Raw genomic sequence first — 25,803 nt, forward strand, 5'->3', positions numbered from 1 at the left:
TAAACATGCCTCGTAATAGGAGAAAAATATCATACAACCAACATATCTTTCCCATGTTCTGCATTACAAACATACAGCAAATGTAACCAGAGGAGGCAGAGGTGGGTACGGAGATCTAAGCAATGGAAACATGCCTGTCTGGAGTCCAAAGAATTACATTAAAGATGCTCAAGTGTCATTTTAAGAGTCTGAATCTTGACATCAAGCAGACAAAGATGCTTTCATGGTCTTTCTTCAAGCAAGAAGGCAGAAACACAAGTAGGGATTTTCTTTTATGCTCAGCAAGATAAAAACTGAGTATAAACACCAAAGTATTTATTCTCACAGCAATCCCATGAAATGCACTGTTATTCCCATTTTACAGATGAGGAACTGAGTCACAGAGAGACCTTCTGGCTCATAGCTTAAAGGTGTTTTAAAAACTAAGCTGAGGACACTATGTTCACATCCAGTGTTAGAGCCACAAAACCAGAATTTGTCCTTCATAGTAGGATTAGCTTTTCATTCAGTAACTATGAAGGTGCCAAAGGAATTCAGTAAATTCTTTTGTAAAAGCTACATGATATTAAGATGAAAGCCAGCCAACCTGAGTTCTAGTAATATATCTACTCAAGCAGGCTCCAAAGAAAATGTGGAAAATAGGTGTTTCATAGCTGAGGCAAGAAAGAGAAAAACAAAATGCCGTTGCAAATTATTTTGTTTGTGTGAGCAACATGCTTTTGCTGAAAGACTGGTGTGTGCAAAAAGGGTATATTTTTGGCATGTCAGCTTCAATTATCAGAAATCTAAGAGTGAAAAGCGACAGCCTTGTCCCAACGACCAACAACCTCCTCCAAAGGAGATGCCCATCAGCCGCAAGCCCTGCTCCCAGGGTGACCTTTCCTGCTTTCTGACTGGGCATGAGGGCACATAGCCATTTTATTTAAACTTCTTCAGGGAAAACTGCTTGTTAGATGTTGGTTTCCAGCAGCCACTGCCCTCTGAAAAGAATATTCATGGCTGGTGTTTCACTTGGAATGCTAACAGGATCAATTTGAACTCTCTACACTCTCTATCTCCGACTTGTTTCATACATATTCAAGGCCATTTACATCATTCTACAGAAAACTGTTTATGAGTGGGGATGCACATTGTATTGACTGTTGCTGGGTTAATTCCTAGCATGGAACTGGTCCTAGCAGGCGAGCTGGATCCCAAAAGAGGCAAGGCTGGAAAAAAATCACAGTGCCTGGAGCCAGACAAAGCAGTTTCAGCACAAGTTCCAACATTATCCCTAACAATTTTTGTCAGGCAGCTACTGAGAGCACTTCACAGCCTACTCACCTCCTTGCTGCTTTGTTTTCTCTATTTAAATAAAAATTACAGCCTCTCCTTTCACTCGCACGGCTAAAGGGCCCCGTAATCCAGTGTATCCTTGGCTCTGTCACTGTGCTTGCTGACCCTACAGTGAGCAGGCTCTGACCACCAAATGCGAGCAGAATAAATTATCGCTGACACTCCAATATTTAATTATGCAGCTGTCAGAGCGGCCCTTTCGAAATTCATTTTAATAAAGTGGGAACTTTTTCCTTTCAAGGTTAGAGTCAGGGGAGTCACCTTCTGTGTCAGGCTGAGGTCTCCACCATGAGCTTTGCATTCTTCCCTGAGAAGCCTGTCACTTGGCCTGATAGAAGGACCAGATAACAGCACCGATGTCTATTGGCCTCCCCCGCCCTGCCTGGATGAACATCCTTCATTTAAACCCACAATAATGAGGACCTCAAAGTCAGGCTGGCAGCCACAAGGGCAGCTCGGCAGGGGAAAAAAAAAAATGGCTTCTTATTATAAAATTCACTCGATGTTATAGCTGCAATCTAAAAGCAATCATGTTCATCTCACCGTTTTAACTGGTTAACCAGAAATATTTAACATGTTAAAAAATGTGAATGGAAACCCAGTGGGTGATGCCCCAGCAGTCTGTATTTATCTGCACTGAACTCAGACAAGGAGAGGAGTATTGCTTTATGTTTTTCTGCCAGAAAATTATCTAACCAGATCTTTTTACCAAATATTTAGAAAAAAAAACCCTTTTTAAACACATAGTGTGTCATAGACAACGTCCACATACTGCAACCTGCAGAGTATGGATCAGAGGTGCTTTCTAAGATGCTCAGGTGCTGTGCGTATTCACAGCTCTCTCACACACACACATACAGCACCTTCCCTCATGCTGAGGCTGGCCATAAGGAAACTTGCCTTCATGAAAACAAAGACTATTTTAAAGTATGTGGCTACCTCTCAATTAAATCTTCACATCTGCAGATCCCCTCTTTAAAAACTTTTGACTTTTGTATTGTGCAGCTGTGAGAAAACAGATACAAGTTTGCCACGGACGGCCCAAAAATTTGTAAGCAAGACTGCGGTTGACCTAAATAAGCAGAAAAAGAAAAACAAGCAAAAAAATAACCTACACATATTCCAAATCATCTTGTCTCTGTGTGACAACACTTCTAATTTCTAGGTAATGTTAATAACAACTTTGACTTACAAGCTCTATTCCTTCCCTGGCTTCCCATGGTGCCACACAAGCACTGGAGATTTGGCTACACAAGATTCTCCCCAGTATGATTATACATCTTCTACAAATGGGGGAGTGAAAAACACATAAATTGCATGTGGTCTGGGAATTAAATCTCTCAGGGAAGCCCCACATCTCCCAGCTTAAATCAAAAGAAGACTTGCTAATGAGAAGTTAATGGGATACCACCCTACATCCCATAGGTGCTAAGTGACCTATCCCAAGACACAAAGTGTCCCAGGAAAAGAAATTAAAGCTTTAGTAAAAATGTTTTTTTTCACTTAATTTGATCCACAGTGAAGTCATAGCCAAGAGAGAACAATATGACTCTCTAGTACAAAGTGTTTTACTTTCTGGATTCATTAGCACTAATGAAGAGCAGGTGCAGGGTACCAGGGGAAATGCTGCGCAGAGCAGCTCTCCAGCACGTTCTCCTGCCCAAGTTGTGCCTCAACATTTGGTGTTTTGCTCCTTCCCTGCAAGGGGGTACACTTTGTATCTCCCAAATAATGGACAAATGAATCACTGTCCCCAAAGGCAGCAGAAAAAAAGTACATAGGGCTCTGAAAAAGGCCAAGAGTCCACTCAAGCTTCACAGTTTTCACAAACATGCTGGGTTGTACTACAGGACTTCATATTAAAAAAATCTCTGTCTCTATTAATAAGACAGTAAATATCTCACTCATTTTCTGTTTTCAGTGTGAGATCAGCACTTCCCACCAAAAATTAAACATTTCCTCCTGATTCACCTGTTTGTCTTACACACACCTAAATTTCCAACAGCATACATCAGGGTTACCCCATCCAGAATTAGGCACCTAAGAGACAACCTTTGAGTAACTGTGGTTGCTCTTGTCAGTGCTTTTATCAGTGGGGTCAGCCAGTGCTTTCAGAGGCTGAGCTGGAAATTGAGTAGAACGACCCTGTGGTGGTAGCCACTGCACTGGGTTTGTGTACGGTGCCCAGGGTGACAATTTGTATTTTAGAAGCTGTGATTAAGCTGTGTGGATCTGGGTTTGGACAGTTATTTATCAGCTGCACATGCAGTACAAAGCCAACAGGGCCTGGCTTCCAAGAGGTCTACACATGTTTCTGTACTATAAATAATAACTGACAGCCTTTTTTTACCACTTATGCTAAGATTATCTCCCGCTGCTTCCTGCTTTAGGTCCTCTTGCTTTATTTTTGGCTGTGTCATGTAACTGTGGTAGAGGCAAATATTTTGACACACTGCTGGCATTTTGATCTCAGCATGTACAAAGCTGAATGCATCTTCTCGTTGGCTTGGAGCTCACCACAGATGCTTACTATGCAGAGGACATGCTCCAGGATCTGAAATTAAACCCCTAATGCATAAAGAAAATGTATTTATATCCTATTATAAACCTGGGGAAATAAGTACCTTAAAACATCATTGCTCTCTATGTGTTTTAACTGGGCAGCTTCAGCTTCACACCAGCACAATCCACTTGCATGTTTCTGAGGAATACTTCCCACCTAGCAGCATGGTTCACCTCCTGGTGTCAATCCAAACAGATTTCCTGAATCCTACTTGTCACTAATTTTTGCAGTGGAAAAATAATTATAGAACAAAACATCAGGAAAAAAAATATAATCCTATCAACCTGGTGTGACATGCACACATAAACATGCCAAAAATCCCAGCTGAGCAACTCACAAAAATGAGCAATTGTTGAATGCACAGACCAGGAAAGGCTTCGATTCCCCTACAATAATAGGGAAAGTGCAAATAAATTCTGAGTCAATGAGACGGCTTACACTAACCTGGCATTGGGAGAATTTTCAGTCCACAAATTCCTTCACAACTGAGTAAATTTAAAGAAATAAAACTAGATTGAGCATTGCTTTAATACCTGCTGGTGTAGTTTCCCACACTGTTCACTGGCTTGTTAAATATGAAAAAGATTTGCCTTGCAAAGCCACAGTGAGAAACACAGTCACAGATGGGTTAATTGTTCGTTCCTCGGATCTTACCACTTTTATTTTGGTTTAAATATAACCTGTTATTATAACAAGAACACTCCCTGGCCTTGTGTACAAGACTCAAATATAATCAGCGATATCACACTGTCCCTTAATAGAAGGTGCAATATAAAAAAGATCATTTAAGATGCCAGTAGCTTCCCTCCTGACCCTGCCTGGCTGAGAGGCAAATTGCATTAGAAAATGACATGCCATTCATCTCACGAGTAGTTGCAGGAACATTTAGCTAATTAAATGATTAATAAATTTAACACTGCTTTATAATTTCATTTAGCCGTGTTGGAAATCAAACGGTGCGCTGCGTGTGCACCGAATGAGATTAGGTGGGAGTTGTGGGTTTCACCGGCTGCCCTGGTAATTGAGATTAGTCTATTACTACAGTGACCTTTTTAACTTTTATACTCTCTTGTTAAAGTGAAATAAAATTTTATTCACTTTTAAGGCATATTTACTTAGTAAAATTTACGTGAAATTAAAGAAATACCAAGCTAAGAAGCATTCATTCTCTTTTTGTTCTTTTAGCCTTATTTTGCACCCTTTTATGAATTCCTGCTTTAATTTGGCAGCTGAGTACTATCACAGCACACTCTGAAACAAACTCCCTTTATTACCAAACACAAAAATAACACCCCCAAATGCTGCAAACTCAAATACATTCAGCATGATGAGGATGGGATTGGAGTAGGGGGGTTGGTGTGCACAAAAAAGCCATAACCTCAATATACCTATGTATTTGTACATGTTTACTGTAGCTTTATCTGGAAACTACCTCGGGAGTTGGAGTTCAATGGTGAATCTCTCTGTTCCAGCACAGTCAGCTGAACAATCAGGATGCTGTGGCTGTAGTCAGCTGTGAACAGGGGCTATATTTATGTTATACAAATCCCCCCACTTTCTGTTCATTCATCCTCACACACAACTTTAGACAAAATGACCCCATTTATCTGAAGCATCACAATTTGGTATGTAATTATCTTTCTGTGTGATCAGTGCTTAGACTTAGCTTCTGAGGAGCAGGAGGGGACCCTGAGGGAAGTGACAGCTCTCTGGTCTCACCCAGCATATTGTCAGAGTTGGAGGTTGCTGCTGATGTGTGGCATGCCCCAATTTGGTACATGGCATCAAAGAAATATAAACAATTCACAATTTTATTGTGATTAATTCCTAAAATTTCTTTTCTGTATAACAATTATGGACACTGTGTCTTCAGGTAGCCAGCACAGGTCAGAAGGTTAATACTGAGGTAGTTCCAATAGCCAAATAAAATCAAAATCCCTGCAAGAAATAACCTTTGTCTATCCAGGCATGGCTTGCAGCTATCTTAATGTTAAAAGCATAAACATCTATCCACACAAAATTCATTCCAGCAGTACAAGAACTCATTTTATCAGTTCTTGGAAAACTTGTCAAGATTACTGACACTTAAGCCAACTCAGAACAAATTTTCAATCGATATGTCTAATGTTAGGAGGGATGTTTAATGTGTTTCCTTTTTGAACAGATGTGTGTTTATAATGTAAAAAATAAAGGAATTAAAATGAATATCATTACTGAAAACTGATTCCTCTCTGAATCCCACAGTACATCATTTCAGAAAGTACGTTTGAAAATAATTCAGAACAGGGTTGACTTTTTCCTTAAGTCCTGATCACTCAGTAAAGGGATAAAATACTTGATAGACTGTTCATACAATGTGGATATAAAATCCATGTTGGCTGAAGTGAAACAATGCACTGGAAATGGGATCTGACATCAGGAAGTCAGGGTTCTGCTCACTCACTCTGGTAAAACAAAATTCCAATACAGATGGGACCAACATGTGGGAGAAACAAACTATTATCAGCAAATGCATTAAATATAGCAACCACAGCAACAATTTCATCTTGAAGGCAAAAAAACAGGCCAAACAAATTATAGGTGATAATTATAACAGCTATTTACTGTGGTAATTGGAAGGGAAAATTATTGCTGGATTTCCAAACCATACCACCACCACAGATGCAAAGAATCATCAACAGGATGCAGAGGAACATCAAGTGTCTTGATGTTTTGGAATAAATTCCATTAATTGGACTCAGTGGCTAAAATCCACCTGGCTCCTGAGGGACCCCACTTCCACCCAATATTTGGAGCAATTTTCTAGCCCTCAGGGCAGCAAAAGCCATGCTCGTGGTCCTGAGGGACCAGTAATGTGGAGTAAGCATCAACTTCCCTGTTATCAGATGAGACTTATATAGGTGTCTATAACTCATCTTAATTCCTAGACTTCCTTTACCATCAGTGAAGAAAAAGGCACTTCCTAAGAATTCTTCATCTGACCTAAATTAGCCATTTACCCCAAGGTGAGATAAGCTGTGGTACAGAAATGCCACCATCTTTTCTCAGACTACAAGCAAAAGCAAAACCCAGTAATTTTACGAAAAAAGTCCTACCACTAAGATGCAATTCTTGACAAGTACTGAAAAGTAAAAAATGCACTCTGAGGCCTCCAGAACTAATCTTTCTCTTGAACTCTGTGTAGGATGTAAAGCTGCTAAAATGTCCCCGTGACAAATGCATGATATTTAGTGTATTCACAGATTTAGCAACTATGACTTAGGAAGTCCCTCGAAAACTGGTTCTTATACTCCAGACTTTCCCAGCAATGGTCAGTTCTGGCATTTATTTTTATTTATTTTTCTTATGGGAGTGGTCACTGGCATTTGGATGGATACATTATTTTCGCCAGGGAAGATAATCTATGAAGTTGATGAGCTGATGACATGACATGGTGATATCTTACAAATGTCAGAGGGAATACTGTTTTCTCTAAAAACAATGATATATAGATAGCAGGAGCTCTGCCTCTAAAAAATGCAACTTGTACACTGGGCTTACTAAAGTGTTATGTGAAATTTACTTCTTGGAAACAGAGATTATTTATGCTGGCAACTGAAGGCAAGGCAGAATTTAAATAGCCATTATCCACTAACAACTGTGAAAAGCAGGAAAACCCATCCAATTTTTCCAGGAACTTATGTCTCCTAGTGTCTTCCTAAATCATAAATCATATTCCTTCAGATGAGATCCACTACAGATTTTATTAAAAGAGAGGTAACCTATAAGAAAAACCAACAAACAACCTGTTGCAAGAAATAGATAAGACTTAACAAAAAGTCTGGCAGAACTCCAATTAATAAGAAATTGGGTCTATGAAAAAAATTAGCAAGTTTAAGTAGATTGATTTATTTATTAACTTTTTCTTTTCATTTCTGGTAAAAAAGTTAGATCCTTTGAGGATATAACAGTACTAAATCTTCAGGAGTGAAAATAGTCATTATTAGAATAAGCACTGTGATCTTTTAAACATGAGTACTTTTGTCCACTTCTACTTATGCAGTGTCCACTTTTGCATCCAGTTAAGTTGGCATCCATATCCAGTTTTAACTTAAACACACCTCCAAGGCTACCCCTGTGAGCTCTAATAATGTGCACTGAAGTGGAACTGTGGTCATTGTTTCTTATCATTCGCACTGGGAAACCGTGTAAGGTCAAGCTTGTGTTTCAGTAAGTAGCCTTTGGTTTTAATTACCTCCTAGAAAAGGTGAAATCTGGGTTTCAGTAAAGGCAATACGAATTTGCTTGTGTGAAGCTATGATTTCATCCAAGAATGTGCAGCTGTGTAGGCCCCCACCTGTACATACAACCAAGGCTCTGCAGCCTAGGATTACATATTACTTATTGCCAAGTAGAAAATGGAGCCTTTAAAATATTCAAATGGGGTATGGAAAGGTCTACATATGAGCTGGATGGCAATCACCTTTCTTACAATCATTACATATCCAAAATGTGTATACCCTTAGTGATAAGAGTCTTTCATCACCAGGGGCAAGAATTTGGGGGTCAAAGTCATATCAGGTTCCCAGGACAAGATCAAAAGTATAAGTGGGAAATAATTTTCTTCTTCAAAATGTTAAAGCCACATTAATTCTCCACTGTCAGCAACACATCAATTGCTACAAAGGCTTCATGGCTGTAGGACAGCTTTGCACATCTCTTCTCTTGACTCCAGGTGAGCCACCCAGTCCCATCACGTGCAGACTCTCTCAGGGCAGTAGCTGTGTTACTGAGACACATAAAAGAAAATAATCATCTCTTGTAGAGCTTTGGCTGGTGGAACTGATTCAGGACAACACCCAGAAAAAGCAACCAAACCCACACCAAGGTGGATTAACCTGACTTTAAACTCGCTTTGGTCTTCTGAATTGCATCTAAATTAGATACGTAGCGTTGTTGTCTAAATTATACAGTGTGAGTAACACCCTCAAGGAAGTTTTGATTATAGACCCTTGACTTGGAAAAATAGCTGTGTAAATTGTGTTGGAGTTTGGAAATGCTCTTCCCCAGTTACTAGCCAGACCAGTGTTCCCTTCCCACAGACCCCACAACAACACTTTTCCTGTTTCCAAACAACATCATCTTCTAATTTAATTCCATGTTCTCGCACAAAATAACATGTATATGGAAGCAGAAAGGAGATTTTTGAAAAGTAATCCATGTATTCCTGCATCCCCATTAGTATTTAACTGTCAGTGACAAAGCAGCTGTTATTTTTCACACTCAAAAAAGCTTGGTGATATCTCAGTTACCAAGAGGTGGCAAAGGAAAGTATTGTCAGCAGTTGGATTAAAAATCTTGAGTTTCATTTTTAATGATGATTTAGCAGCTCAGAGATGTCAGATTCATGATGAACATGACCTGACATTCTGGCTGTTGAATACAGGACATTTTTAGCGAAAGTCAATACAACAGACACAACTATGATAAGCAGAAAGCAGCCCTAAATATGGTCCTGCGTTAGTTGCTGGTGTCCACAGCAGACTGGCAGCTTTGCATGGCCGTCTGCTGCTGTCTCTGGACATTCCTGAAGTTCTAGGAGAAATCCATGTGTTGGCTGAACTGATTCTCATTCTATCGCAAGAGCAGTCTTGACATCCTGGCCCTACTGTACATGAAGACACATTGCAGGATATTTTTTACACACTGCTGTTTTTGTGTGTCCATAAAGTGAATGCCAGGGTCAGTCTATCCATGTAGGTCTCACTGCTACTTCCCCCTCCCCCAAAGGGTGCACTTGAATGCACCAGGAATGGCTGTCTCAGGAAAACTGTTGGATACATGGTATGAGCAATGCTATTTAAAGTAAAGAAACAAACCATATTTGGGGAACCTCAGAAAATCTCATAGCTCACAGTCATGTGAATTTAGCTGCCTTAATTTCTGAGGTCGTTTCATTTTAATTGGAATATTGATTCCAAAATTAATTTTTGTGCCATCGGTGTCAAATCTCTGCCTTGTAACCACTGGGATCAACCAAGCAAGCCTGATGCACTGAGCTCTGCCTGGACTGACCTTACCCCAGCCTGACAAATCTTTCAGGGTTATGACTCTACTCTCACTAACGGGCTCTAATCAAGGCTGCAACTGCTGGGAAGCCCCAACACAGTGGTCTGTGGCCAGCAGACCTGCATAAACCCACATTTCTACACTGGATGTCTCTACTGGCTCAAGCTCAGCCCGCCCCTTGCCTCAGTGTGTAACCTCGCTGCACCATTCAGAGGATGCAGATCCTCCCAGGAGATCTGCCACCACCGCTGGTTCCACGCTCCTGGTTATGATGGATGATTTTCACTGCTAATGAGGAAGAGAAAGAGAAACGAAGTGTGTGTTGGTTCCCTTCCAAAAGCCTGTCCTGACTGACAGCTCAGCCTACCCAGTTGAAAAGAGGGCTGAACTGGAGATGGATTAGTGGTCACGTAGGCTCTCCAAATCACGGGTTTTCACAAAGCCTGACTCTGCCTCTAGATCCCTTTTAAGCATCAAACTGACTTTTTGGGGTTAGTTTTGCAGTTGAAAAGAAACTGTGTGCAGGATGGTGTATTCACTTCATCAGTCACAGAAGTGGATCTGCAGGGCTCCCTCTGCTACCCCTGAATAAAGTGTCACCAGTATTAAGGAAGTCATTATAAGCAGAAGAGGAATAACCAAGGGTATGAATTTTGGTGGGTGTAAAGTCCAATCCTTCACACAAGATCTGCTCCTTAATACAGCTTTAGCATTGTTTAGTGTGATCCTCTGCAATTACTCAGAATTTCAACCATTTGACCTTACTACATTAAGCCTCGGTGTTTCCCAAATCCTGTTAATAAAAAGCAAATGGCCAGTCTCTTACTCCCTGGAACAAGCACACGGCCACAGGAGGGATTGCAATGTGCAAGTCTTTAGTGAGCCAGTGGTGGTTTAGCAAGGCAGGACGGCAGGAGATGCTCTCCCTCGGCTCAGCGCAGGTGTAAAGTCTGCATGTGCAGTGCTGCCACTGTGGTGCAAACAGGCTGTGCATTGTACTCTGCTCATCCATCACCCGCTCTGTCAACACAGGTCAACTAATCCTGCTCTCCCTGACCTCTGACCAGCACGCTGAAGGGAGGCAACAAAAATTCAAATGCACTGCTGAGGGAGACAGAATTGTTAAAGCTGCCTTTTCTTCTCACCGAGACAGGGTAAAACAAACTTCTAAATGCTATTAGAGAGCAAACCTCCGTAAATGAGGAGAAGCTGCACTCTGAGTCTTCCCCTTTATGATTAATAAGTTGTCAGGTCCTTCAAGTGCTTTCCCATAATGTAGACATTTTATTGGGCTTTGCCCTTAAAGACTCCTGCCTTGATTCAGTCATTTTATCTCAATATTTCATGGTTAAAAAAAAAACAAACAACAAAGGCAAGCGGAGGCACAGCCCAAACAGACAAAAGGGGACTGCAGACACACTGGACCAAAGCTGCCAGCTCCACAGGGGGAGCTGATTCCTCCACTTGCTGAGGGCAAAACAAAAAATATTGATGCCTGAGTTAAAGGTGTAAGGGGTTAGGTAAGAAATACATGAAAGTTAAAGAAGACAGGTCAAACTCTCAGTCTTGGTCTTGTGTGCAGAGCAGGATTTTCAAACAGATCTGGGGGAAACTCAAAAGGAAGTTGGCCAAAACAGGCTTTTGTACCTATAATAACAGTACTCTTCAAAATAAAGTCATTGCTCCTCACTCAGAGAAGTTTCAGTACCAGAATGGCTAAGCTAAACACATTTTCATGCCTCAATTTTTCTTATTTATCTTTAGAACAATGAACTCTCAATATTTTGAAAGGCTGAAGGGAAGAAATCACAAGAATCACAAACAAACAAAGAAAAGACTGTTTCTGCTTTAGCTGAAAAGGTAGTCACATGTATAATGTTTTTATTGAAAAACTAAACCAGGTATTTAGAGCAAAGTCAAAACACCTTCCCACTTCCTCCAGCTACTAACATAGTGGAAAAATATACACATTCACGCGTATGTTTTTGCTTACAGGATTCATCGTCATTTCTGTAAACAGAGGTAAGATGTGGAAATTCCTTTGCATCAAAGAGAAACTGAGCACAATAAACACAGGATAAACACTGTGCATCACATATTACAGTGAGTGATGTGTTTGCAGGAATCACAGAATGGTTTGGGTTGCAAGGGACCGTAAAGATCATCTCATTCCATTCCCTCCCATGGCAGGGACACCTTCCACTATCCCAGGCTGCTCCAAGCCTCGTCCAACCCGGCCTGGGACACTTCCAGGGATGGGGCAGCCACAGCTTCTCTGGACAACTTGTGCCAGGGCCTCACCACCCTCCACCACTCACCAAGGAAGAATTTCTTTCTAATATCTAACATAAATTTACTCTCCTTTAGTTTAAAGCCATTCCCCCCCTGTCTCCCCCAAAAGACTCATGGTAGTGATTGGTTGGAATGAAAAGGAGTAGTGTGATTTTACAGAATAAGTTCTTGGGCAGAAAAAATTGAACCCCAAATACAGGAGAAGGTAAATGGATGACCTGGTTTGGTGCAGCTGGTCCAATATGCTATTGCACTCTTGAAAACTGTTAAAAAAGAAACTTCTTTTGGAAGCCCTACAATTTAGGTAATTCTATCTCTTAACAACTTTGCTTTTCAGCTTGTTAAGAGAAATTTGTTTCTCAAATGTAACTGGCAACTTGCTCACCCATGGAATGCAAATGTAAAAATTAAGGTGAAGCCAAAAGAGAATCTCCCAATACAAGAATGCAGCAAAATCTAAATTCAAAACTCAGATATTAAAGTCTAAACCATTTCGAACATTTCAAAATCTGAGACATTCCCACTCAACCATTTTCTCAGATTTGAGTTGTTGGTTGCATAAAGGGCAAAAAGGACTGTTCTCCTCATGAGCACACTTTTTAGGCCACCGATTTATATTGAAAAGCAGCCTCTAGACACAGCCACAAGTTGACAGCAAAATGGTAACTGTGCCTGTCACTCATACTAGATAGCAGAGACCCAGAAAATGTATGTTCCAACTGAATTTTTGACACTAATATGTGCAATTTTCTGATCTATCACATGATATTTCTCTAAGACACAGCTTTTGATATGAAAAACTGGTGGAAATGCAGTCCTTAGGCACCGTTCTAGCTCGCATATGTGCACACAGCTTGCCACTGATTTCAACAGGAGTCACATTTAAACAAATTTAAACTAAATGTTCAGCTTCTGGTTGTTCCCAAGATAAACACGAGCAGGCCCCTGTGGTGTGATAGCCGTTAATGCAAATGCACAGCTTTGTTGATATGTAAAACCTTCTAAGAGCCAGAAGCTGGTTATTCTTAGTCATCAAGATGAGATTTGAATCTTTGGGATGTTTGCCTAACCCTGTAGGCTTAATCCATTCTGAGTTACAAATTACAATACACCAGCAGCCAGTTAGGATTGAATCTGGATCACTGCAATGTGGAAAGTTGCTGGCCAGATTACAGGCTGACCCTATATTTGAAAAATCATCAATAATATAATTACCAAAATGACTATCAGAATCCTGAATAGAAATAGTTAGATGGCCAAAAAGGCTCATATATGAAGGGTGAAAAGGCAGGAACTGATTAGCTTCATGCTAGAAAATTGAGTTCAAAGTCATGAGATGTGCTCAGGACTGGAGGGTTTTTATTGCCAAGGCAGGAACAAGCGAAGAGCTGCTGAATGCAGCTGATATTCCATTGATAGCTAAGTAGGAGACACCCTTATAAAGCTGCTGAAAAGAAGTTTAAATAGGTCTTCACAATTCAGGCTGAACAGCAATCTCATGTAGAAACAACTTTTAGTTCTCTGCAATGGCCCTTATTCAAAAGTTGATGGGCGGAGATTGTCTTCCACTTGCGTTTTCTTCTGTTGTTTTTCGTAGGACACTTCCTGTTTAGGAAGTGAAATGATATTCAAAACTGGGGTTTTACTGTAAGTGATTTCAATAATGTACTTCTCCTCCTACCACAACCACAACCCCGGTCTCTGTCTCTCCAAAAACAATAATGAATGGTGAGTTCATGACACGTTACCTCATGATGCAACTTGTCAGCAAAAAGGAAGAGACAGGAAGGTTGGCTCAAGGCTATTATAGAGCTAAAGCTTGTTTGAGCATTTGTTTTATCACTTAAAACAACTATAAAATACTTGTGTTATGTATATTCACTTTTTTTCCTTTTCCCCCTGAGTCATTCTCACCCAAACAATGTAATTAGGAGCCTGAATTTGATCTAAGTGTCCCTTTGAGGTGAGCCCTGGCACTGCTATCATGAAGGTGAGCAGACACAGCCTGGGATTACTGGAATGCAATACAACATTTGACAACATTTCTTGCATATTTCTGTACTTGTTCACCACTGTCTTCTTTTCACTCTGTAATTCAAATTATATTCCTAACTCATTTTAACTACACTAACATAAGCAGAATCCAAGAAGTGTTTTCTGTCCCTTGTAGATTTCTAACTGAAGGATCATAGTTGAGAAAGATGTGAGGGTTTTAATTTAACCCAAACTGAGTTCACTGTAAACAGAGCACGTAGATACAACAAATTATGAACTAAATTTCAATAACACAATTATAAGAAAATGTGGCAGAAAGGCTGCAAATCCACAAAGAGCTGTTGGCATGATCATTATAAAAAGGAAAGAAAAGCCAAGACAATGTAAATAAATGCTATGATCTACCTTCACATTATGACTTTACTTTGGTGTTAAAGTCAGACCTCAGTACATACTGTAGTAACTTGGAAGAGTAACATTTTCTTACTTAGTGTAAATAATCATGTAAAATTCATAAAAGAAAGAAGAATTTGATAAGCCACCCATTCCCAGAAGCAAGGTACAGCTGGAAGTACCCATCACCTCAAGACAAACAGTGAGTAATAATCCCTGGTGGTTGTTAAGAGTCTCAAGGTAAATTTCTTAAGCAAAAGGACACAAACACTTCTGTCCTGGGGAAAGTCCAGCTCAGAAAACCCCCCTAGGTCTGGATGTTTCCACTGCACACGGTTCTGCTCCCACCACGTTTCAAAGGCTTGGGAGAGCTGTTATGCACTGTTAACTGACTCTTTTCAGGGTAAACGTGGATGTTTTTCATTGTTGGTGAGAGTGACTTTATCCCAGTGCATTCACAGGGGGTTTGGACAGTCATGGTGCTGACTCGATTTTACAGAGTCCAAGCTGAACCCAGTGGGGCTTTCTGGGGTTCGGCACCTCTGAATACAAAACCATTTAAGGGAACTTCTTGAAATAAAAAGGAAGATTTCTCTATTACAAAGTACAATTTAGTGAAATCAACCCCTTTTTTAATTGCAGTTTTAGAAAATATTAATTTTAATTTTGACTTGAATATTAATTTTCTGTAAGAAATATTGATTTTGTTACTGAGAAGGGGTATTACTTTATATAGCTTGGAGTGAAAATAAGGGTCTTTCAAAATTTTTCAATTTCAAGCTTTTAGATTTTTTTTTCTTCTGTTCTAGCCTTTTGACCTCTAATTATGATTTGGAAGAGAAGCTATTTTTTAAATGACCACATTACTTAAAGGACCTAATTTTTTTTTCCTGTCTTCTCTCAGTGTCTGTAAAATGCTTAGAGACTCTTCTGGAGAATTATAGCTGTATAAGTTTGCATAATTTTTATAAAGAAGTAAAAAAGAAGAATAAAAAGATACCATGTATTTTTAATCAAATTGCCTGGATTCTTTTTTTACATAACTTGCTGTCTTAGAACATGAAAATACAGGGGAACTGAATGATCAAGCAACTCCCCATTAAAAAAATGCAAATAACCCATTTTTAATTTAAAAGATAAGCTAATTAAAAATAATGGCTGTGGACAGTTCCTGACAAAGCAGTTCAAAAACAAGAACCATGTATTTCATGAGACTTTAGTGTTTTTTAATTAAGATGATTTTTTCATTTCCCCTCTTGGCCTGTGATAATAAAAAGCTGCAATTGGAAACCAAGCAGGCTTTTTTTTTCCCGTTGAGAAGTATAAAGAAGCAAGGCTGATGCTGACTGATGGGAAGCAAATAAAATCCCAGGCAGTTCCACTCAGCATTAAAAGCCAGCCACAAATTTTTAATTGGGGGAAGTAAAGAGGAAAACTCAGCTCATCACCCAGCAGTGAAACTGTCCACTGGCTTTATCTCCCTCCTGACTGTCGGGTGCTCCCCATTTCAGTGGCACTCACAGCTCTGCCTCTGCCAGAAACTTTTCCTTTGGCTCATCATTTGTTATTTGACCCTCTTGCCTTCTCTCCTATGTCATCTTCTGACTGCAGCTCCTCAGGAACAAAAGAGCTGTCACCAGCTGTGGTGCCAGCAGTGGTGATTTTTTGATCAAAACATGGAAATACAGATAATTCTAACTTCTGTTAATGAATACATAAGGTTTTTTCATCCTGTCATTAGAGTGGACCTTCTTAATCTGCTTTACACCAGCACTAGCACAGGAGCTGGTAATCTGAGATTAACTAGAGCAGGGCTATGAGTGGGACAACAAAGGAAAGACAAAAGGCACTTTGGCAGCCTCAAAATGACGATGTAGGAAGTAGATGTATAAACCTGGCTCTCACACCTCAATCAAGGAACAAGCAGTACTATGTGGGCATGGATTTGGCATTGGAAGAGTGATAGGATACCAGGGCATCCTGTCTTGTCCCACTAGCACTGCCAGTGTGGCAGCAAGGCTTGGCCTGACAGGACTCTGGTCCTCCACCAAACCAGGCTGCATCCAGCTGCTTGCAGCAGCATCCAGCTCTGCTGCTCAAAAAACCCATTCTCAGAGTGGACATATCGACATGCCAGAGCCTTTCTGCACTACTCTGAAGACAAGAACCAGTGCAAACAGCCAGCTGAGGTGGATTTGCACCTATTTTCTTCCAGCAGAGTGGTGCAAAGCAGATCAGGTGCACTAATCTGCACCCTTGTGTCCTCACGCTGTTTTCAAAGACAGCAAGCAGGAACAGGAGACAGGAGTGACAGCAAACAGACATAAACTTAGGAACACAATATCCACCCAATCAGTGGAAGATTAGAAGAGGTACAAGACATTTCTTGGAAATGTTGTCGTAGTGGTCACACTCCTAACACAAGGAGGTCAAGGGGATGAGGGAGCCTGTGTGAGGCTGCAGGTCATCAGTGCAGGTTATGACCAGGAAAAGGCAGCAGAGCCATTAGGGAACACATGCAGAGACCCAAAAAGGCAAATGAGCCCTCAGCTAGCAACTCCACATCCCTCCAGCCTGAGGTATTTTGTGATTCAGTGATAATTTGTCTTTCCTGTGCACCTGCGCCGTCCACCAGCGCTGTTTTACAGCTATTCAGACAATATTTTATTAACTGTAACACCACATTGAGAAGTCATTGCCTATTCCTAGTTCAGATCTACCCAAGACGTCTCCCACTTACAGCCACAGCATAGAAATTCACTGAGTGAGAGAAAATCAGATCAATTGCCATCCACCCTCTTTGCCCTTCAAAGCACTAATTCATGTCCCTATTCATTTTGGGGCTTAAAACCATGGGGTGAGAAAAATCCCCTCATGAGTTGGAAAGGTGGGGCTCAGGAGTAACCAGGAAACCTTTTGTAGGCTTGTAAAATGTGAGAGACATACCTTGCAGGTCACAGGTCACATGTTATGAATAGAGCCCACAGTCATTATGCAATCAAATTTTATAGACTTTAACTGCCTCTTTGAAAGCAACCTAAGGCTTTTAAAATGTGAGGCATCCAAGAAAAACAATTCTGGAGTATCTGAAGATGCTTGTAGTGCTGCTAAGGAATTCATTCAAGTTGTGTTTCTTGCTGCAAAATTTATCAGGTTGAGAGAAATATGTGCCTTCAGTTTTCCAGCAGAATATTTCGCGGCACTCACACTTTTCCAACACTAATACAGAGCCCACAGAAACAGCCTGCCGAAACCATTTCCCCTTCTTGGAACGCAAGAAGAGCCGACTTATTTAAAGTTTATTTTTACCAATTTAATCTTCAAAACTTCGAAGTTTGTTTTCTGCTGTATTTTTAAAGGCAAAAACCCCAGTCTCTACAGGATTACAGCCAAAAATGTGCAAAATTGAGGTACACCTGGAAGCCATTAAGACCTGAACTTCAAATCTTCTGGCAAGGAGGGGTGTGGAAATCTCCATTCTCCCCATTCTCAGTGTTGACACCCTGTTTCTATTAGGGTAACCTTGAGCCAGAGGTGTTCAAAATAAGAATTCAAACTGCAAACAAACACATTATAAAGAACTCTGCAGTACTGCTCCAGGGTAGGGTCAGAGGTCAGTTATGTCAGGCTGAGATAAAGACAGAAGCCTCATAAAGAATCAGAAAGTTCCCAAAGAACTGAAAGATTTCAGGTATGTTTAAGTATGCAGATATTTAGCTTTAAAATGCACAGGAATATTTTTCCTTTCCTTGATCATGTTTACTCAAAAATCTTTACTTGAAGTTTAAATAAAATCTATTATTTATTCCTCTACACTGTCATTCTCTTGAAACCTAGGCTCAAGTCCATGGCTTGTTTGGATTTCTTTTTTAAAAGCCAAAAATGCTACTATGATTTTGATTTAGAACTCCTTTTTACATACATATTTATATATATATATATATATATATATCCTGGTAAATTGTGACTTGATATAGATATGAGATGCCAGATTGTTGGAAGTAAAACAGAAATTGCACTGTGAACTGCCATACCAGCTGGTAACCACATTTTCTAGAAAATCTGTGGGCAGGCTGTCTTGAGAAAACAGAATGGGAGCTAAAATTGTTGCTATTTTTGTGCGATAAGTAGATAACTGAAAAGGCAAAACACAACAATTTCACCTCAGAAGTGTTAGTTTTCTAACTATTCTTTTTTTTTTTTCCTCTTTACATTGGCTTTGCCACAAAATGCTTTGTTCACCCTTTCTAGCTTACATACATAAGTCTACAAAATTTGCCTTTCTTATTCAGTGTATCTTGTTTCAAGCCAGGCATAGTACCCCCAACACTATGTAGTAAAGGAAAGAAAAGAAGAGATGGCTGCTGAGCTCAACTTCAGTACTTGCAAGACAGCAGCTTTTTTTGGAAATCATACTGCTTTTAACGAGAAGCGCCACAGCACTGCTGCCACGTTTGACTAACGTGAGGTTTTCATATGAACAACTTGATTCCTTTTTTTAGCTTAAAATACTGATTTCTCCATTCACAGAGCAAGCAGCCTTTTGTTTCCTCTTAGAACAGGTCTGAATAGATCCCCAAAGGGCTGGTATGGTCCTGCCATAGCACGTGAAAAAATCCTCAACTATCTAAGCCGCAATTCATGCACATGCAACTAAACCCAACCATTTAACTGAGGTGGGAAACCATCCTTGTCACTGAGAGCAAAGAAAACTTTTGGAGAAGTTTGGAATAGGAAACTGGTTGAAGGGCACCACACAATATCACACACAGGAAAACAAGGGTTGGTCCTGAATCCTCTTGTATTCACACCAGAGCTGTGAACAGTGTCACAAACACCCCAGCTTGTGGTTTTCCCCCACAGGAGGGTGGAGGGGCTTGTCTCCCCCTCCCTATGGGTAGAGCCCATCCATCCTCATTCTCCTCCCCAGGCTCCAACCTCTGCTCTGTGTGGTCCCAGCACTGCCAGAGGAGCACCCCCAAAACAGCAAATACGGGATAAAAAACAAGACTGGGCTCTAAGTATCTGTCTGGCCACTGCTGCCAGGACACTTCCAGCCAAATAGTTACAGATTTCTGGCACTCAGAGGCAGGTGGGGGAGACTGTGATAAACTTTGTTTGTCCAGGTGCAAAGCTAAATGTGGTTTTGCTGTTTTTCTTCAGAAAACACTGAGGAGGCCCCATGGGCTCTCCCCTCTGCCTGGCTGCAGGGCTTTCATGGATCCTCACTGTCCCACCCATCACTGGGAGCTTTGCCGGGTTTAAGCTTGTTGGAGAAACACCTTTTTCAGTTTAAACAACATGAAGAAAAGGCTACATGAATCCTGTACCTTAATCCTGGTAACATGGAAGATTTGCTGGGAGTAATTCTTCCCCAGCAAAGCCAAATGGCTGAATGGGGTGAGAGAGGAAGATTTGCCTCTTAAGCATGATTTCATTATTATTATAACTTGCAGAACTGATCATTAAAGGCAGAAGTTTCAGGGCTAAGACCATATGCAGCCACTGCTGGAAGCTCTGTGAAAAAGTGATAAAGGATGAACCAGAGCAGAACTCATTGTAAGGCAAAGAGACAAATCAAGGTTGTGGCTGATATGGCTGTGCCCTGGAAGTGTAAATAAATGTGAAATGCAAAGGGATTTCATTCCTGAAGTCTTACAAAGACTCTGAGAATTAAGAGAGGAAGAGAACCTTTTCTTTGCTGCTTCACACACACACACACAAATGATCTGCCCTATGAAACTCCATTCATTTTTGCGAATTTTCCCTCTTTGCAGCACATAACCCTGTTGACACATAGCACCTTGTCTGGGCACCCAACACAAGTGCAAAGTATTGCAGAGAGAGGCATTTCCTTCCCCTGTGTGCATGAGGAGTAGTGGGAACACAGAGCAAGAAGGATTTGCAGAGGAGGCTGAGGTCTCTCCTAACACCCAAAGTGTGGCCAAAAAGAGCAAAGCCTCCTGTTTTGGTAGGAGGTGAAGCTCATGCTGAGGATAGGGAAACAAGGGCCAAATGACTGTTCTGGTGAGTTGTCATCTATTCTCACTTCTTGGAGCAGTGCAGTTTTTGTATTTGTCCCATCTTAAATTAGAATTTAGATTTTGAGGAAAGCTGCTGTTTCTGAGAACAGCCTGGGCACCCAGGCGTTTTACACTGGGTTAGCAAATAAAAGACACTTTAAAAGTAAAATTTTGAAGGACATCAGGAGCAAATCCCCTTGTGTTTAACACTGACCTCTGGGACAAGGAACACTGGAAACAACTGCACTAGTATTATCCAGTGGTCTTAAGGGGCTGAAAAGCATTTAAGCAAGTAACAGGCTCCTGCATTGACTCCTGCATTGACTCCTGCTTTCCCAAGCCTGATGTTGAACCAAACCTTTGTCAAAAGCCAGGCAAATATAAACTCACATCACTTCATCTTTAACTCCATATACTTAATTACACATAGAGTTAGTGAGCTAGTGTGTTTTAGTTAAATTATACTGACAGGCAAAACTCTCTGTAGCATTTAATACAATTGAGCAAATGTTTTCCCCCTGAAAGTGCCCTGGGAGGCAGAGTAGGTTAACTGAGTTACTTACAATGTGAAAAGCACATGTACCATGTCACCAAATATATTCTGAATTGCATAAAAGATGTGCCATGTTCTAACAGCTAACTCTTAAACTCTTGGAAATTACAAACACCTGCCCAGTGTGCCTCAATGCTATATTTATTTGTCTGTGAATATTTATAAGCATTTAAACTACTAATGTTGTTGGCATTGTTAAATCTTGATTGTGAAGTTTGTAAATATTCAAAAGAAACAGATGTTTACTAATCCCATTTACCTTTAAGGGAAAAAAATGTAAAACTAGAGCGAAAGCAGATTGTTAAACTGTTTTCCCAACAGAAAAAACCAAAATAAATTACTGCAATCTGAAGACTATAAAGAGTGACTTCAAAGGTCAAAGGATTAAAGACAGTCTAAACCATGAAATGCATTTTATTAAATTAATAAAACATATGATTTCGCTAACTTAATTACATGGACAAATTAGCTGGAAAGGAACTTCAGAGCTTGCCATCCCAGATTAGCACCGGCTGTGGCAAGGCTGCAGCAGCCCTGACCCGCTCCCTGGCAGTGCACACGGCTTTCTCCCTGCACGGAGCCTTTTCCAAGGGCAGCGTGCAGGGAAGAGCGAGGAGCTGAACGCCTGCCAGGGCTCTTCAGTGCCTTCAAAGAACTCGGGGCTGCTCCGGGACTGGAGCTCTGGAGCAGGCGCAGCCGGTGCCAAGGAGGCCTACACTTGGCTGTGCTGAGTAACCAAAACACTAATTCAGTTCTCTCTTCATCTGTTTTAAATCATGCTTTTAAGTGTATTTATGTGATAAAGAATTGAAGCTGTTTCTTTTGGCCATCTAAATAATTGGGACACTCTCCTTTTCAAATAGATTGACATTTAAGTACAACAAGCGCATTGAAAAGTGAATTTTGGCTCAGAGAGCCTTGAATTTGCTTAACTCTTTCAGAGCTTAATAGCAGCTTTTCTCAAAGGCAGGTTTCTCAAGGAAATATAAGCCTTACAGGGATCTATCCTGTTCCCACAGAAGTCAGAGAAAGTTTGACTTAAAATGATCTCAAAAAGAGCACTGTAGCATGGACTATTTTACTGAAGCAAAGTAACTATTTCTTCATAAAAGACTGCATTATTCCATTTATAAAGAAAGTGCACTCCCAAACCAAGTGACTGAAAAAGCTATCATTTCTTCAAACTACATCAGCAGGGATGGCAAAATCTAGGAGAAAAACTATGCCTTAACTGGGGTGGTGATGTCTCAGGAGACAGCAGTGGAGAAAAAAGTGACAGTGCCATGTTTTGCAGGATGACTCTCATTAGCTGTATGAAAGCTCAGATCCATGTTCTCTTGGTTAATTCACCTGCACAGACAGAGCTGGAAGGAACAGTGCCTCTGCAGCTCCTTCTGCCATGACATTACACGTGGCAAGGTTATCGTTTAATACACCCTCACTGAAGAATTGATCCATGCCCTTGGAGGAGGGGGTGGGGCTCTCCTTCCCAATACTTTACAATTTGCATGGACAACACCAGAAACAAATCCTTAAAATTTCTCAAGTAGAAAAACTCCACTATGCCCAGTGAAATGAGTTCAAATTATTTATCTTCCTCCCTAACTTCAGCTCTCTACGGATGTGTGTTTTTCTAATCTATTTCCCCAATCTCTATTTTAGGATTTAAATACCAAAATCCAAAACAAACAAACAAACAAAAAAAAAAAATTGCTTTTGCAATTTTAACTTAATATTTGTTCACCAAACTATCACTGTCTTGTGACAGTGAAATAGCATTTCTCTTCAATAGCATCATGTGCTCACCCCATTAGTAAGCTCCCCTCAGAATTCACTAAGTTTGTGATGAAGTGATGCGACATCCCTAAAAACTGAGGATTAGTGCTGTTTCCAATTGAGAGAATGTTTTGAAAGGTTCCCCTGATTGCTATTTCAGTCTGCATATAGATCCTCACACAAAATCACACTTATTTCTCTTTGTTTCTTTCTTTATTTTTTTTGTTCCCCAGATAACATTCTAATGTGTCATCAGCTTTGGCGAGGAAAGGAGATGTCCATGATTCCAACATTTTTAATTTTCAAGGTCATGTAGCCCCAATCATAAAGAGGAGGCTCTCTTGGGTCTGTGCAGCAGTGGCTGAATATGCAAACAGATCTGGAAGCAATTTCAGCCTGATTTATTTGGGTTAACCTTACAAAGAATTGGGAATTTTTTGTCTAAATAAAAGGAAAGCAGAAAAAAAACAAATAAAAAAAGATTAAAACCTTGAAAACCTTCACTTTTTAGACTGACAGTACAGTAGGTTTTCACTTATGGAGTGTCATCTGGCTCTATTTCACCCTGAGGAGTGGTTCGGGCCCATGTGTCCTGATCCAGGAAGACTCTTCCAGGGAAGTCACACCAGATCCTCTCCTGCCTACAGGGGGACCACAGCAGTGTGACAGGACAAAAGGGGACTCGCTTCTCAGCATGACACAGGTGTGCAGATCTCCCTCCACAGTGTTCAACCCCACCTTTTCCTGTGCTTACCAACCCTGGCTTCTGTCTTTGAGCACCCCTGAGGCAGCACAAGCCCAGGCTCACAGAGGTACCCACCAAAAAGTAGGGTTTGCTGCCCCACACCACAACACGTAGCAATACCTACTTTTGCTAATGGTTGCCCTTAAGGGACTGAGAAGACCATATTAATAGTAATTCATGTTGGGATGCTCTGAATCAGCAGGACATAAGAAAATGAAAATAGCAGCAGCTTTGCATCATTACAACTCTCCCCATTGTGGATTTTCTGCTAGTGGCAATATCCCTGAGCTGGCGTAGACTAAAATATTCTCCTCTTAATACCCTTCTCCCTCTCTTCAACTCCTACACTCAAAGAAAGCTGAGTTTACTAAGTGGCACTACTTTCTTATTTTAATGAATGCATGCAAAGCATATTTATATGAGTACCAGAGCTCAGAGGTTTAACAACAAGCTTTCTCATTGTAGATCCCACACTCTACTCACTATTTGTGCAGCTTGTATTCAAGAGAACCTCATACTACAAGTGCAAGTCAGGACAACAGCAAAACAACAATCCCTTTATACTGCATTAGTTCTACCAACAATCTTCTTGACACTTCAGAAGGTTAAATTTTGGGATAACAGTCACTGCTAAAACACAAAATAGCACCAGTGCTTCACAACTGCAGGACCCTCACTCGCAGCCCTCTGGTGTAACACATGCCTCTGCAGGCCAGTGAGATGTCTAACCTTGTTTATCTGTGAATGCAGAACACCATTCCCCATCCAGCAGAGTCACTCTGACCTCTGTGTGGAACCTCAGTTCTCCCCATGCAGCATGACAATGCTGCTTTGTACAGCCCATGTAAGGCCATGGGAGTTAGGATTTACTGCTCCGGCAATTTAATAATAACCTTCATCCTTTCTGGCTTATCCAGTTCACATTTTTTTGTTCTAAAACAAAATATATATGAAATGCCAGAACTTTCTCATTGCTTCTTCTCTCTGTTAACTGATCCTCATTATCACTCACTTCTCAGAAATTTCTTTAGACAACAAACACAGGGAGGAAAACTCCAGACAAAAAAAATGCTTGTTCTGCTGACACAGTGAAGGATATAGCTTTAAAAGCTTTCACTGAACTGCCTTTTTGTGCACCATGCAAGAAAAACCAGCCATACTTAACATCCTAAATATTTCTTTGCGCCCATATTCAAATTACAGAAAGTAAAGGTTAAAAAACCTTCTAACATCTGAAAAAAGATATTAGAATAGTAATTTTCTAACCTTTATTGATTGCAGGTGAAGGCCTGATGGGCATTTAACAGGCATTTACAAGTAGCTGAAGTAGTGGCCCTGAACTGCACAGGCCATAACATGGCAAAGATGGCAACATGCAAGAACAGAGTGAATATCACAGATCTGTTCCTGAAATGAGATGAAAACCTATGATCCAATTAAATCAATAGAAAACACAGCAGCTCGAGCATTCTAGGGCCCAAGCTGTAAATCTGAGCACACAATCACTTTTTTTTTTTCTCTTTTTTTTTCCCCTGGGGTATTACTTGTTTGCCCAGGAGCGGCACCCGTGGCACGGTGCGGGCACATCGGGGCAGCTCGGGTAGGCACCTTGGCAAGCAGTGCTCAGCCTGGCCACGTTGGCTTTGGGGGGTTCTGGGAATGACTCCTTTCAGTTTCAGTCCCATGTGGTTTCACACCTCGACCCCACAAGTTCACTTTGAACTTCAGGTTCAAATGAATGCAAAAATCACAACAGTCAAAACCATTGCTTAATGTGGGAGAACTAAGCCTGACTGTGTAACAGATGGTTTTAAACAAAAAATATAACTTAACAAAAAATATAAATTAATCTCATCTTTTCAGTTAATACCTTCTTATAGCCTGCCATGAAAACAGAACCTTGCTACTCCTCCCTTAGCTTCAATTTGACAGTCCCTTAATAGCATTCTGTTTTATCATGTGCTGGCTCCTAAGTGTAACCATTGAGTTTCCTATCATGGCTCTTCAAATGAGCTCAGGTAGGATGCACAACTTCAGTAAAATTGGTTTTTAATTACATAAAACTATAAATAGCATTCCT

This window comes from Corvus brachyrhynchos, unplaced genomic scaffold, assembly GCF_000691975.1.
Source record: "Corvus brachyrhynchos isolate BGI_N302 unplaced genomic scaffold, ASM69197v1 scaffold26, whole genome shotgun sequence".
NCBI lineage: Eukaryota > Metazoa > Chordata > Aves > Passeriformes > Corvidae > Corvus > Corvus brachyrhynchos.